Source organism: Salvelinus alpinus, chromosome 14 (genome assembly GCF_045679555.1).
Source record: "Salvelinus alpinus chromosome 14, SLU_Salpinus.1, whole genome shotgun sequence".
NCBI classification, from domain to species: domain Eukaryota; kingdom Metazoa; phylum Chordata; class Actinopteri; order Salmoniformes; family Salmonidae; genus Salvelinus; species Salvelinus alpinus.
The window spans coordinates 22,349,282-22,363,611 of NC_092099.1; the positions used below are offsets into that span (position 1 = coordinate 22,349,282).

The window sequence follows — 14,330 nt, forward strand, 5'->3', positions numbered from 1 at the left end:
GTTTACCCAAGGTGGTTATGGAGTATTAAACAACCAATGGTTGCAGGTTTTGAGTGCATCATGATTTAATGTTATTAAGTAGAACAAACAATAATACTTATATTATGATCTGTAACAAAGTAAAATACCATGTCACCCTTTCTGGTATCCTGTTAACCCTTACAATTTCACTCTATGATAAAGTAAGTACCTTCTAAGTTAATAAAATACTGAACATAATACTGAATACTTTAAAAAGTCTTCAGGCAAGAAGCCATAACAGTGTGGCAGTAGGCCTACAAAACACCAGCAGTTAATTGTATTGGTGGACGTAACTTAAACTTGACAAACAACGGCTGGTTTTCACACAAGGCTGAAGTAAAGCAGCTTCAGTATTTCTAAGAAAAAACAGCAGAACAGGAAGATAACTTACCATATGATAAAGGTCTAACGGCACAGGTTCTGGTAGTAAATGTAAATCTGAAGACTGAAAAGACTTAAAAACCTGAAAAAGTCCCGAAAAGCTCAAATGTGGCTGAGGCAAACGTTTTGCGTTATATAACTACGTTTACACAACTGGTGAACACATAAAGCGAAAACGAAAGTACAGACTTGCGTGACATGTTGCCAAGTTTGCGCCGTAAGATTCACTTTGAGGAGTCATGTGTAGCTCAGTTAGAGCATGGCGCTTGCAACGGTAGGGTTGTGGTTTCGATTTCCACGGGTACTTTCATCTTCAAACAATATGGTAGCGGGCTAGTGCATAAACATAAATCCTAACAGTACCGATTGGACATTTTCTTTTCTTAAATGTATGCACTCACTACTGTAAATCGCTCTGGATAAGAGTGTCTGCTAAATGACTTAAATATAAAATTACTAGTATTTACATACCCTACATTACATGTACTGCAACACCTGTCGGCATTGTGATAACATGTCAGTACAATTTGTGCCCATGACTGTTGTTCACCAACTTTAACCTCCAGAACATGCTCCTAGTTGACCATAATTTAATAGTGGACCTTCCCTCCATGCTATGCCAGGTGCTCTTGTACTTGACCTTTCCTTGACATCCCAGGGTAGGGGTGAAACTGAAGTCCCTGTCTCACTGGGCAGGCAAAACATTTACTGGTTCAAAGATCTGGGTTGAGCGGGCAGTGATATGCAGGCAAAAATACACAAGACACTTGTAAGAGTGGAACCAGTTGAAATAAAATAGAAACAGGTTGGCTGAGAAATGGAACACTGACCTTACATTTTCCTGTGCAATATTTAGACACATTCAGGAAGTCATTTTACCCAGTTTTATTAGGATTATTGTATCTTTACTTGATTTAATATTGAAGCAAGATTGGACATTGGGTGTTTGTGTCTGTGGAACCTCGTACCCTCACTAACGTGCTCAGAATAATGTGCTAAGTTACTATTGTTTTCTGATGTTTTGTGTTCACATTTTATCAAGGTTATAGAGATGATTGTCCATGTCTAGTGGTTGCATTACAATGTATACAAATATGGCTTAAACATCAATGGTCAATGTTTAGATAAATACCTGCAAATATATTGTCTATTATGATGGGGTGTGTCAGTATGACAAAGTCAAACACAGACTGTCATTGCAAGTCCAACTCTTGGCCTGTATAGGCCGATAGATGTTCATATGTCTACAGATGTTTCTTTCAGTCTAATTTATTGGACCTCTCCTTCTTGGAGGTTGACAACATAAGTAATTCAACAACATTTCATTTAAAGGTAATGCAGTGGTAAATCTTCAAACTGCACCTTTACATTTTATATTTGGAATGTAAAGAACCATAGTCAACATAATCAAAATATATTGTCTTGCATTTTTTATAGAAATGTTTCCCTTAAAAGATGATATTGTCACTATTTTGTCAATAAAAAATAGCACCACCACCAATAATTACACGTGGCAACAACCTGGAGTCAGGGGTAGACGTAACAGAGTAAATATATATCTGGGACAGCCAATTAGTATGATATGTTACTTTTCGTATGGTATGTATTAATTTGTGAATGTCCATCATCCATGTCCTATGATATGTTACAAATTACAATTTGTATGATATGTTATGAATTTAAATTTGTAATATATGTTACCAATTTGCAGAATGTATGATATGTTATGAATTCCAATTTGTTGTGGCTAATGTTAGCTAGGCTTGGGGTTAGTGTTAGGAGTTAAGATTAGGGTTAAGAGTTAGGGGAAGCTAACATGTTAGCTAACATGCTAAGTAGTTGCAAAGTAGCTCAAAAGTAGTAAGTAGTTGACATGTTGCATCATACGCATACTCATCCACCCTAACCAACCACTCTACATTCATTTAATGTAAACATACAGTACCAAATGTACTGTAGCATATTATACTATTCTGAGTGTCCCAGATTTAAGTTTACTAGTCTATGAGACCAGGCTGGTGGCTAAGATGAATAAAAAAGTGATAGAAAAAAGGTAAAAATAGTCCTGATATAGATAAATTAGAATGAAGAACCAATTGACCTCTTCAATCTTTTTCAGCAATCAGGTCATCCATGACATCCTTCTGATGAGTTAAAAGGGCTTGAATCAGGGCGTTAACGGCCCCGGTGCTGGTCGCGCTATCCAGGAGCTTCCTCATCATTTCTTGTGGTGTCAACTGGGCATTCACGATGGCAGCCATTTCATCATGAAAATGTTCACTCTGCAGATCATCGACAATGGCCTTCACGTTTTTCACCTGGCTAACCAGAGCTGTGCGGTTTCTTTTCAAAAACCCACATTTGTCTTTCACAAGGAAGATAAATAAATATATTTAGGATAAATCAAATTACATTCTTAAGGTAAGATACATGTATCGATAGCATTTTCAGTGTTACAGCCCTTTCACAATATTTGTCTCCCTGAAATTGAAGAGATCGATGGAGAATATGTCATGTTCTTGGGCCGTGATGGTCCTAAAAAAGAAAAGGTGATACATTGAGAAATAGTGCACCAATGTCACAAACATGAAAACACGCTATGGGAACACAGTTTCCTGGTATCAACAGTGCTGTTGCAATCCGCATACACCATTGGGCTGGATGAAGCTTCAAAACACATTCGTTTTTGCCATGTTAGATAATGACCTTACAGCATATAATAAAAACATTGTACCAGCAAACCCAACCATTAAATTGGTGCCTTATGTATTTATGTACTGTATAGTAACACGTATTTAAAAGCTTTACTGTAAGAGTTGTATGTTTTCTTATCATAACCATATGAAGTATTTCTAAATTGTTTTTATCACTACAAATGTTGATGTATGCTGCTATTTTATTTTAAAAAGCAATCAAAGACGAGTGACAATGAAAAAGCGATCAAATTTTCCATAGAAGTGCCCCTAATACTGTATATACCTAAATACAAACTATCAATAATCATAATTAACATTGAACGGGTTGTGTTTTTGGTCATTGGCATGTCGACCGCCGTGCACCGCCCGAACAAGGAGAGGCATTGACTTCGGCAGAAGTCGTGACAATAAGCCTCTGTGCCAACCAGTGATGAGTCATTTGCAAGCAAACTCATATGCATCATAACAGGTTCACACAAGCATATTTGAAAATGTAATTACTCTTTCAATATTCTCTTGACTTAAACAACAACTCATGCCATTATAAATTGTACAAAATCTAGGGAAGACAAGAATAATAGACTTTAGTTGATAAAACCATGACTGCGGTGAAGTACCAGTACAAGCAGTTACATTTAAGTGGCAGAGGTGGAATGAGAGAAGTCTAGATTCCCGTAAACTAGATGAACAACAGCTGGTTTTCAACAGAGCGGGAGCAGCCATCTCACCCAACATACAGTTCAAGGGCTACAGGACAGGAAGATATAATTTACCACAGGACAGGATGTCTAACAGAGCAGAATCTGGTAGTAAACGTAAATCTGGAGACCATACAACTTTCCGTACTGACAAGTTAAAATGTTGCTGAGGCAAATATGTGCTTACTTCCAGGAATGTAACAGACTTTCTTTATGTGAGTATAGTCAATAACAGACAGGCTGATTCACAATGAAACTTAAGTGAAGACATGCATGGCGTGTTTGTAAAGGTGCAGCCTACACGAATGCATTCTATGTTATGAGTAAGAAATGGAACACGTGAAGTGAAACTAAGATTAATTTAAGTTTCACCGTGTTTGCATTCGACAGATTAATACAATAGATTGTACAACACCACCTGTAGGCATTGTCATAACATGTATTGACACAGTCAGTGCAATTTTATGTCTATGACTATTCACCTACACAACTTCAGCTCATGCTCCTAGTTCAGCTTTGTGAGTGGCTTTTCCTCCATGTGATGCCAGGTTCTTGTCATTGTCCTTATCATGAGAACTTGTTCTCAACTAGCCTACCTGGTTAAATAAAGGTGAAAAAAAAATAATAATTGTGAGTATAGCCCTGAACTCACTGTCTCTCTGGGCAAGCACTCGGCCCCTCCCCTCTCTCCTGTGAGACGTTGGTAGCAGTTCCGCTAGATCCACTTACACCCAGGACGGTCCCCAGGGGGGCGTCATCAATCAGGGTCTGGCCCCCCATGGCGCCTTTCCCGCTGCACTTTTTGTTCAATTCCTCACCGGAAACGAGAAGGGGGGGCTTAATATGGAGCGTGGCTCTCTTGACAAAGGTGCCACTACGATCCAGCGTCGTCTGCCTATTCCGAAACAGTTGGCTGGTTGTTGGGCTCGCTCATATCCACTCCAGAGTCAAGACTGGTGTCACGGCTGTCCCCTGCCGCCCTGCGTTTTCTCTTGGAGTCCGTGGCGGAGGAAGAGTTGCGGCAGATCTCTGCGGCCGGTTTGCCCTCCAGGGATACAAACCATGCCCGCGGGGCGAGAGGAGAGGGCCTGGCCCTGGTGAGCTCTGAGGGGGTCTGCTCTGAATTCTGGTCTGTTTCCTGGAGCTCGCTGGAAAAGGGACGCTCACCCCCAGGGCGGTGGCCTCCTCTTCCTCTGGCCTCGTTCAGTGTGCCGGGGACTGAGACCGACTCTGGGAGGCTGCGGCTGTAGCGGCTGTAGTAGCGGCCAGGACTCTGGCTTGAAGGTGGACGTGTCCCCGTGAAGCCCCTCCCTGCCATGCCCCTGGGAGCGCTCCAGAGTGGCCAGAGGGACCTTGGGTAAAGTCTGTGTGAGGTTGTCCATGCCCACAGTTTGTCCTTGCCCAAGGTTGTACATCCCACCTGTTCGGGGCAGGGTGGCAGACCTGCATCCCGGAGAGTGCTGCTCTGGTGAGCTCCAAAGCCCCGGAGCATGGAGGATAGCCACAGGTTGGTTGTGGAATTGGAGCAGTCTGTCCTGGAGGAACAAGCTCTCATTGAGAGAGAGAGGTATATTTATCCCCTCAGAAATGTCCCGTGTCCACAGAATGTCACTGCTGTTGACAAGGGCCTGCTGCAAAGGCCTGGAGGACTCTGAACCAATAAGATCTGTACCCTCAATGTAAATGTTGAAGTCGTCATTGTACTTGGAAGTGGCTGAATCGACCGATTTGCCATCGCCCCTCATTAATAATTGGTGGGATACGTCTTCAGAGTGGGTGGAGTCTTGAGAGGACACTTCGCAGAGTTGGTTGTCATTTGTCGTGGTGGTTTGGTCCATCTTCAACGACGCCATTTTGGTGGCGTGGATCCTCTTTGTCTTAGGTTCACTAGAAGAACATTTGTGGATCAAAACAGAAACCTCTCTTAGGAAATGCAAAATGTTTCTAAACACACCACCATTGAAAGGTGGATCTTAGGAAACTATGCAGTATTAAGTTTTTTTGTGTATTATTTCTTACACTGTTACACCAGGAAATGTCTCATTACATACAGCCGGGAGGAGCTATTGGATATAAGAGCAACGTCAACTTACCAACATTACGACCAGGAATATGACTTTCCCAAAGTGGATCCTCTGTTTGGTCCACCACCCAGGACAATGGATCGGATCCCAGCAGGCGACCCAAAACAACGGCGCCGCAGAAGGGGCAGACGGAGTGGTCTTATGGTCAGGCTCAGAAAACGGGCACATCACCCACTGCTCACGAGTATACTACTCTCCAACGTCCAGTCTCTTGACAACAAGGTAGACGAAATCCGGGAAAGGGTTGCCTTCCAGAGAGACATCAGAGATTGTAACATTCTCTGTTTCACGGAAACATGGCTCACTCGGGATACGTTATCAGAGTCGGTACAGCCACCTGGTTTCTTCACGCATCGCGCCCACAGAAACAAACATCTCTCTGGTAAGAAGAAGGGCGGGGGTGTATGCCTTATGATTAACGAGTCGTGGTGTGATCATACCAACATACAGGAACTGAAGTCCTTTTGTTCACCTGACCTAGAATTCCTTACAATCAAATGCCGACCGCATTATCTACCAAGAGAATTCTCTTCGATTATAATCACAGTCGTGGCAGGGTCTACAGTCAATCACGGACTACAAAAAGAAAACGAGCCCCGTCGCGGACCCCGATGTCTTGCTCCCAGACAAACTAAACAACTTCTTCACTCGCTTTGAGGACAATACATTGCCAACGACACGGTCCGCTACCAAAACCTGCAGACTCTCCTTCACCTCAGGCAACGTGAGTAAAACATTTAAACGTGTTAACCCTCGCAAGGCTGCCGGCCCAGACGGCATCCCTAGCCGCGTCCTCAGAGCATGCGCAGACCAGCTGGCTGGTGTGTTTACGGACATATTCAATCAACCCCTATCCCAGTCTGCTGTTCCCACATGCTTCAAGAGGGCCACCATTGTTCCTGTTCCCAAGAAAGCTAAGGTAACTGAGCTAAACGACTACCGCCCCGTAGCACTCACTTCCGTCATCATGAAGTGCTTTGAGAGACTAGTCAAGGACCATATCACCTCCACGCTAGACCCACTCCAATTTTCTTACAGCCCCATTAGGTCCACAGGCGACGCAACTGCAATCACACTGCCCTAACCCATCTGGACAAGAGGAATACCTATGTGATAATGCTGTTCATCGACTACAGCTCAGCATTTAACACCATAGTACCCTCAACTCGTCATTAAGCTCGAGACCCTGGGTCTCGACCCCGCCCTGTGCAACTGGGTCCTGGACTTTCTGATGGGCCGCCCCCAGGTGGTGAGGGTAGGAAACAAAATCTCCACCCCGCTGATCCTCAACACTGGGGCCCCACAAGGGTGCGTTCTCAGCCCTCTCCTGTACTCACTGTTCACCCATGACTGCGTGGCCATGCACGCCTCCAACTCAATCATCAAGTTTGCAGACGACACTACAGTGGTAGGCTTGAATACCAACAATGACGAGACGGCCTACAGGGAGGAGGTGAGGAGTGTGGTTTCAGGAAAACAACCTCTCACTCAACGTCAACAAAACAAAGGAGATGATCGTGGACTTCAGGAAACAGCGTGGTCGGAACTAGAAGCACAAGCATTTCACTACACTAGCATTAACATCTGCTAACCATGTGTATGTGACCAATAAAATGTGATTTGATTTGTGTGACGTCTGCATGAATGTGTGGTTTCATTTCAGCATAGATTTTGACAATTGAGAGCGTCTGCGTTTATCCCTTACACATATCACATAGTTATTCTCTAGTATAAAGCCTATGTAAATACATAGTGACACGGTAGCAGTGGAGGCTCCTCAGAGGAGGAAGGGGAGGACCATCCTCCTCAGTGAATTTCATAAAAATATATATTTTTTAACATTTAAAAAGTGATCCTTTTTAGATAAAACTATACTAAATAGATTCACGTCAACAAATAATTGATTAAAACACACCATTTTGTAGCCTCAACAGCACTCTGTAGGGTAACACCACGGTGTAGCCAGAGAACAGCTAGCTTCCGTCGACCTTTGGGTACATGACTTCAAAACAAAACCTAGGAGGCTCATGGTTCTCACCCTCTTCCATAGACTTACACAGTAATTATGACAACTTCCGGAGGACATCCTCCAACCTATCAGAGCTCTTGCAGCATGAACTGACATCTGGTCCACCCAATCAAATGATCAGAGAATTAATCTAGTACTGAAAGCATAAGCTACAGCTAGCTAGCACTAGCATAAACTGTGGTGAGTAGTTGTCTCAATGAGAGAAAAAGACAATAGTTAAACAGTCTTGAACAAATTAATTTCTTCCTAAAATGAAGAAGCAAGAGAAAGATATGTTTTTTAAATTTCAGTTTTACTTACTTAGCTAGCAGCTGCAGCTAGCTAGTTTAGCCTACTCAAACACCGTGCTCAAACAGAGGGATGCAATGTTAGCTAGCTGGCTATGACTATCCAACACAACACTGGAACTCTTCCAAGTCAAGGTAAGCTTTTGGTTTTACTAATTTATTACCACCGGGGCCTGCCGGTGTAACTGCTAAACTGCTTACTGACTATACACTCTAACGTTACTGCATGATTGTAGCGGGTTTACTAATGCATTAGTTATATTAGCTATGTTGACTATGATGTTAATTTAGCTAATATGGTGACAACGATGTAGACTGTGTGTAGCGGTTATGATATGGTTTGGCTTAGAAAGGTTTTTTCGCCTGGTCACATACAGCTGATATGTTGTGCATTAAAGTCCACAAACGAGGGGGAGAGCGCATCAATGCGCATAGATCCGAGAACGAATACAACGTGGCTGCTATTAAAGTGAACTGTGTTTATGCTTGATATGTGGTGTATTCATTCCGCCGATTCTGTTGAAAAACGTTTCTTAAACGGAAGCTAACGGAACAAAATGGGGATAAACATACCTGAATTTGTTGGACTAATGATTACACACTAGATCAGCTATATGCAGGCAAGAGTGTGCAATGCGGTATTTCATGTGTCACTGTCTGTCAACTCAAAATTCTCTCTCTGTGTGCATCTACGTTGTAAACTTTCATTCATAGGCTAGGTTGTAGCAACCTCATGATGGGTATAGGGAAAATCAGAGTATCATGTAGTATGTTAAACCTATGGTGTTACATTGCACTGAGTGAATTAAATCTGAATGACAACCATCCAACATGCTGTAATAGAAATAAGGCCATGCTCATGAAAAAAAAAAACATCCTCCTGCCACTGCAAGGTAGTACCTACTGTACAGTACTTTCCTTCTCTGTGCCAATTTCTATACATTTCAAAATAGAGGTAAGTGGTAAACAACCTGATATTATTCTCTTGAAATTACTTTGAAATAATAATGACTATGTATAGTGTTGGCAATGGATATCAAATGCAATATCATGTTTTTCCTTACAGTACATTTTCTAAATATGGGGTCATTTATTTAAGAGCCATCATCGGTCACTGAATATCTGTCCACACTATAAATGATTTGATCACAATTAAATACGCTTTTCACAACAACCATGTATGAACTTTTTTTTGTATTTCTTATGAAATGCAAAGCAAAGTTTGACTCTAAGGACCTCTAGTGGTAAAAACCATACACACAAGTTTGCGCCTATACTTGCAATAACTGGGGACATGGGCTGGGAACCCTGTGAGGTGAGATGGAAGGCGTGTATAGTGAGACTTTGGAATAGACTGATGGATATGCCAACTGCCAGAATAGCTAGTAAAGTTTGTCAATTGGATCTATCCATAGGGGGAGCCTGGGCAACTGAAATGTCTGACCTTTTTCAACAGTCTGACTGTGAACATCTGTACGAAAACCAAATTAAGGGAGACATAGATATGATTAAAAAACAACTGTTGATGCAATATGAAAATAAGAACCTTTTGTTTGATTAAGGGTGAATTTGTGTGTTAGAAATATATTATGTATAACCTACCTAAAAGCAAGAGATCGCTGTGTGCACAGGTAAGATCAGGGATATTGCCTCTACGTATTGAAACAGGTAAGATCAGGGATATTGCCTCTGCGTATTGAAACAGGTCAGATCAGGGATATTGCCTCTGCGTATTGAAACAGGTAAGATCAGGGATATTGCCTCTGTGTATTGAAACAGGTAAGATCAAGGATATTGCCTCTGCGTATTGAAACAGGTCAGATCAGGGATATTGCCTCTGCGTATTGAAACAGGTAAGATCAGGGATATTGCCTCTGTGTATTGAAACAGGTAAGATCAGGGATATTGCCTCTGCGTATTGAAACAGGTAAGATCAGGGATATTGCCTCTGTGTATTGAAACAGGTAAGATCAGGGATATTGTCTCTGCGTATTGAAACAGGTAAGATCAGGGATATTGCCTCTGCGTATTGAAACAGGTAAGATCAGGGATATTGCCTCTGCGTATTGAAACAGGTCAGATCAGGGATATTGCCTCTGCGTATTGAAACAGGTCAGATCAGGGATATTGCCTCTTCGTATTGAAACAGGTAAGATCAGGGATATTGTCTCTGCGTATTGAAACAGGTAAGATCAGGGATATTGTCTCTGCGTATTGAAACAGGTCAGATCAGGGATATTGTCTCTGCGTATTGAAACAGGTCAGATCAGGGATATTGCCTCTTCGTATTGAAACAGGTAAGATCAGGGATATTGTCTCTGCGTATTGAAACAGGTAAGATCAGGGATATTGTCTCTGTGTATTGAAACAGGTCGGTTTTGTGGTGAAATGGAAGAGGAAAGACTTTTCCACTATTGTGACCTTGAAGAAATAGAGAATGAAACTCATTTTATCCTCTATTGCCCTTTCTACCACGATATACGCTTGCTATTATTCCAGAAAGCACACCAGATATACCCTGGCATTATGTGTGATGAGGAGAAATTGAAATGTTTTTTTGTCCATTGTGTATTTCCGTTTGCGGAATATTTAGATAAAGACTGGAATACCTATAATTAAATTGTAAAAATATTTAGCTTCTATGTGGTAAATGGCATGTGTGTATATAGATTGTATAGGTCTTCTCTTTGTGCCAGACTGGATTCAAGTGACTTCTGTTTCTTTTTTTTTCTTTTTTTCTGTATTTATTATGTATGTATGTATTTATTTACACTACCGTCACTTAGAAATGTCCTTGTTTTTTAAAGAAAAGCTCATATTTTGTACATTAAAATAACATCACATTGATCAGAAATACAGTGTCTCGGCCACCAACCGCAAGGCACTACAGAGGGTATTGCGTACGGCCCAGTAATTCACTGGAGAAAACCTTCCTGCCATCCAGGACCTCTATACCAGGCGGTGTCAAAGACCCAAAAAATTGCCCAAGACTCCAGCCACCCTAGTCATAGACTGTTCTCTCTGCTACCGCATGGCAAGTGGTACCGCAGCGGCAAGTCTAGGTCCAAAAGGCTTCTTAACAGCTCTTACCCCCAAGTCATAAGACTCCTGAACAGGTAATCAAATATCCGGACTATTTACATTGTCCCCCCCTCCCCTATGCACAGTCACTTTACCTCTACCTACAGTACATATAACCTCAATTACCTGGACTAACCTGTGCCCCTGCACATTGGCTCTGTACCGGTACCCCCTGTATATAGCCTCGCTACTATTATTTTATTTATTTTTATTTTATTTTTTACTTCAGTTCAGATAAGTAAATACTTTCTTAACACTTGTTTTCTTAAAATTACATTTTTGGTTAAGGGCTTGTAAGTAAGCATTTCACTGTAAGGTCTACACCTGTTGTATGTGGCGCATGTGATGTGACAAATACAAATAAATAGCACTCCTAAGGAAGATTCATTTTCGAGTTAGCTACCAACTTCACTTTACGATGTAAAAAGTGGATTTTATGATGTAATGTCAACTTTATACATTACATTTTCAACTCACCCACAGAAATTCTCCATAAATCTGCTGTGGATTACTGAGAATCCCATACCTTTATCACTGAATGTATTTGACAATGTAAACACACTAATCAACCAGGAGATGGCATAATACCCATTTTATGCAGGAATTTAACAACTTAATTACACCGTTACAATTACATGTACTGCAACACCTGTAGGCATTGTGATAACATGTCAGTACAAATTGTGTTTAAATAAAATGGAAATAGGTTGGCTGAGAAATGGAACATTGACCTTACATTTTTCTGTGCAATATTTAGACACATTCTGGAAGTAATTTTACCCAGGTATATTAGGATTATTGTATCTTTACTTGATTTAATAATGAAGCAAGATTGGACATTGGGTGTTTGTGTCTGAGGAACCTCATACCCTCACTAACGTGCTCTGAATTTAAACGCGTTAACCCTCGCAAGGCTGCCGGCCCAGACGGCATCCCTAGCCGCGTCTTCAAAGCATGCGCAGACCAGCTGGCTAGTGTGTTTACGGACATATTCAATCGCTCCCTATCCCAGTCTTTTGTCCCCACATGCTTCAAGATGGCTACCATTGTTCCTGTACCCAAGAAGGCAAAGATAACTGAACTAAATGACTACCGCCCCGTAGCACTCACTTCTGTCATCATGAAGTGCTTTGAGAGACTAGTCAAGGATTATATCACCTCCACCTTACCGGCTACCCTAGACCCACTTCAGTTTGCATACCGCCCCAACAGGTCCACAGATGACGCAATCGCCATCACACTGCACACTGCCCTATCCCATCTGGACTAAAGGAATACCTATGTAAAGATGCTGTTCATTGACTACAGCTCAGCATTTAACACCATAGTAACCTCCAAACTCATCATCAAGCTGGAGGCCCTGGGTCTCAACCCAGTCCTGTGCAATTGGGTCCTGGACTTTCTGACGGGCCGCCCACCAGGTGGTGAAGGTGGGAAACAAGCTCTCCACTTCACTGACCCTCAACACTGGGGCCCCACAAGGGTGCGTGCTCAGCCCCCTCCTGTCCCCCCTGTTCACCCACAACTGCGTGGCCATGCACGCCTCCAACTCAATCATCAAGTTTTCAGACAACACTACAGTAGTGAGCTTGATTACCAACAACGACGAGACAGCCTACAGGGAGGAGGTGAGGGCACTTGGGTGTGGTGTAGAGGTCGACCGATTAATCGGAATGGCCGATTAATTAGGGCCGATTTCAAGTTTTCATAACAATCGGAAATCGGTATTTTTGGGCGCCGTTTTGCCTATTTAAAAAAAAAAAAATAATGTACTTTATTTAACTAGGCAAGTCAGTTAAGAACACATTCTTATTTTCAATGACGGCCTAGGAACGGTGGGTTAACTGCCTTGTTCAGGGGCAGAATGACAGATTTTCACCTTGTCAGCTCGGGGGATCCAATCTTGCAACCTTACAGTTAACTAGTCCAACGCAATAACGACCTGCCTCTCTCCCGTTGCACTCCACAAGGAGACTGCCTGTTACCCGAATGCAGTAAGCCAAGGTAAGTTGCTAGCTAGCATTACATTTATCTTATAAAAAAAATCAATCATAACCACTAGTTAACTACACATGGTTGATGATATTACTAGATATTATCTAGCGTGTCCTGCGTTGCATATAATCTGACTGAGCATACAAGTATCTAAGTATCTGACTGAGAGGTGGTAGGCAGAAGCAGGCGTGTAAACATTCATTCAAACAGCACTTTCGTGCGTTTTGCCAGCAGATCTTCGTTTTGCGTCAAGCATTGCGCTGTTTATGACTTCAAGCCTATCAACTCCCGAGATGAGGCTGGTGTAACCGAAGTGAAAGGGCTAGCTAGTTAGCGCGTGCTAATAGCGTTTCAAACGTCACTCGCTCTGAGCCTTCTAGTAGATGTTCCCCTTGCTCTGCATGGGTAACGCTGCTTCGATGGTGGCTGTTGTCGTTGTGTTGCTGGTTCGAGCCCAGGGAGGAGCGAGGAGAGGGACGGAAGCTATACTGTTACACTTGCAATACTAAAGTGCCTATAAGAACATCCACTAGTCAAAGGTTAATTAAATACAAATGGTATAGAGGGACATAGTCCTATAATTCCTATAATAACTACAGCCTAAAACTTCTTAACGGGGAATATTGAAGACTCATGTTAAAAGGAACCACCAGCTTTCATATGTTCTCATGTTCTGAGCAAGGAACTTAAACGTTAGCTTTCTTACATAGCACATATTGCACTTTTACTTTCTTCTCCAACACTTAGTTTTTGCATTATTTAAACCAAATTGAACATGTTTCATTATTTACTTGAGGCTAAATTGATTTTATTGATGTATTATATTAAGTTAAAATAAGTGTTCATTCAGTATTGCTGTAATTGTCATTATTACAAATACATTTTTAAAAATCGGCCGATTTAATCGGTATCTGCTTTTTTGGTCCTCCAATAATCGGTATCGGTATCAGCGTTGAAAAATCATAATCGGGCGACCTCTAGTGTGGTGTCAGGAAAACAACCTCTCACTCAACGTCAACAAACAAAGGAGATGATTGTGGACTTCAGGAAACAGCAGA

At 41.9% G+C, this 14,330-nt stretch overlaps 1 pseudogene; it reads right to left on the reverse strand.

The window, feature by feature from the left end:
• The window catches only part of LOC139538227 (protein FAM171B-like), a 41,242-nt pseudogene that overhangs the window by 23,219 nt on the left and 3,693 nt on the right, over window positions 1-14,330 (reverse strand).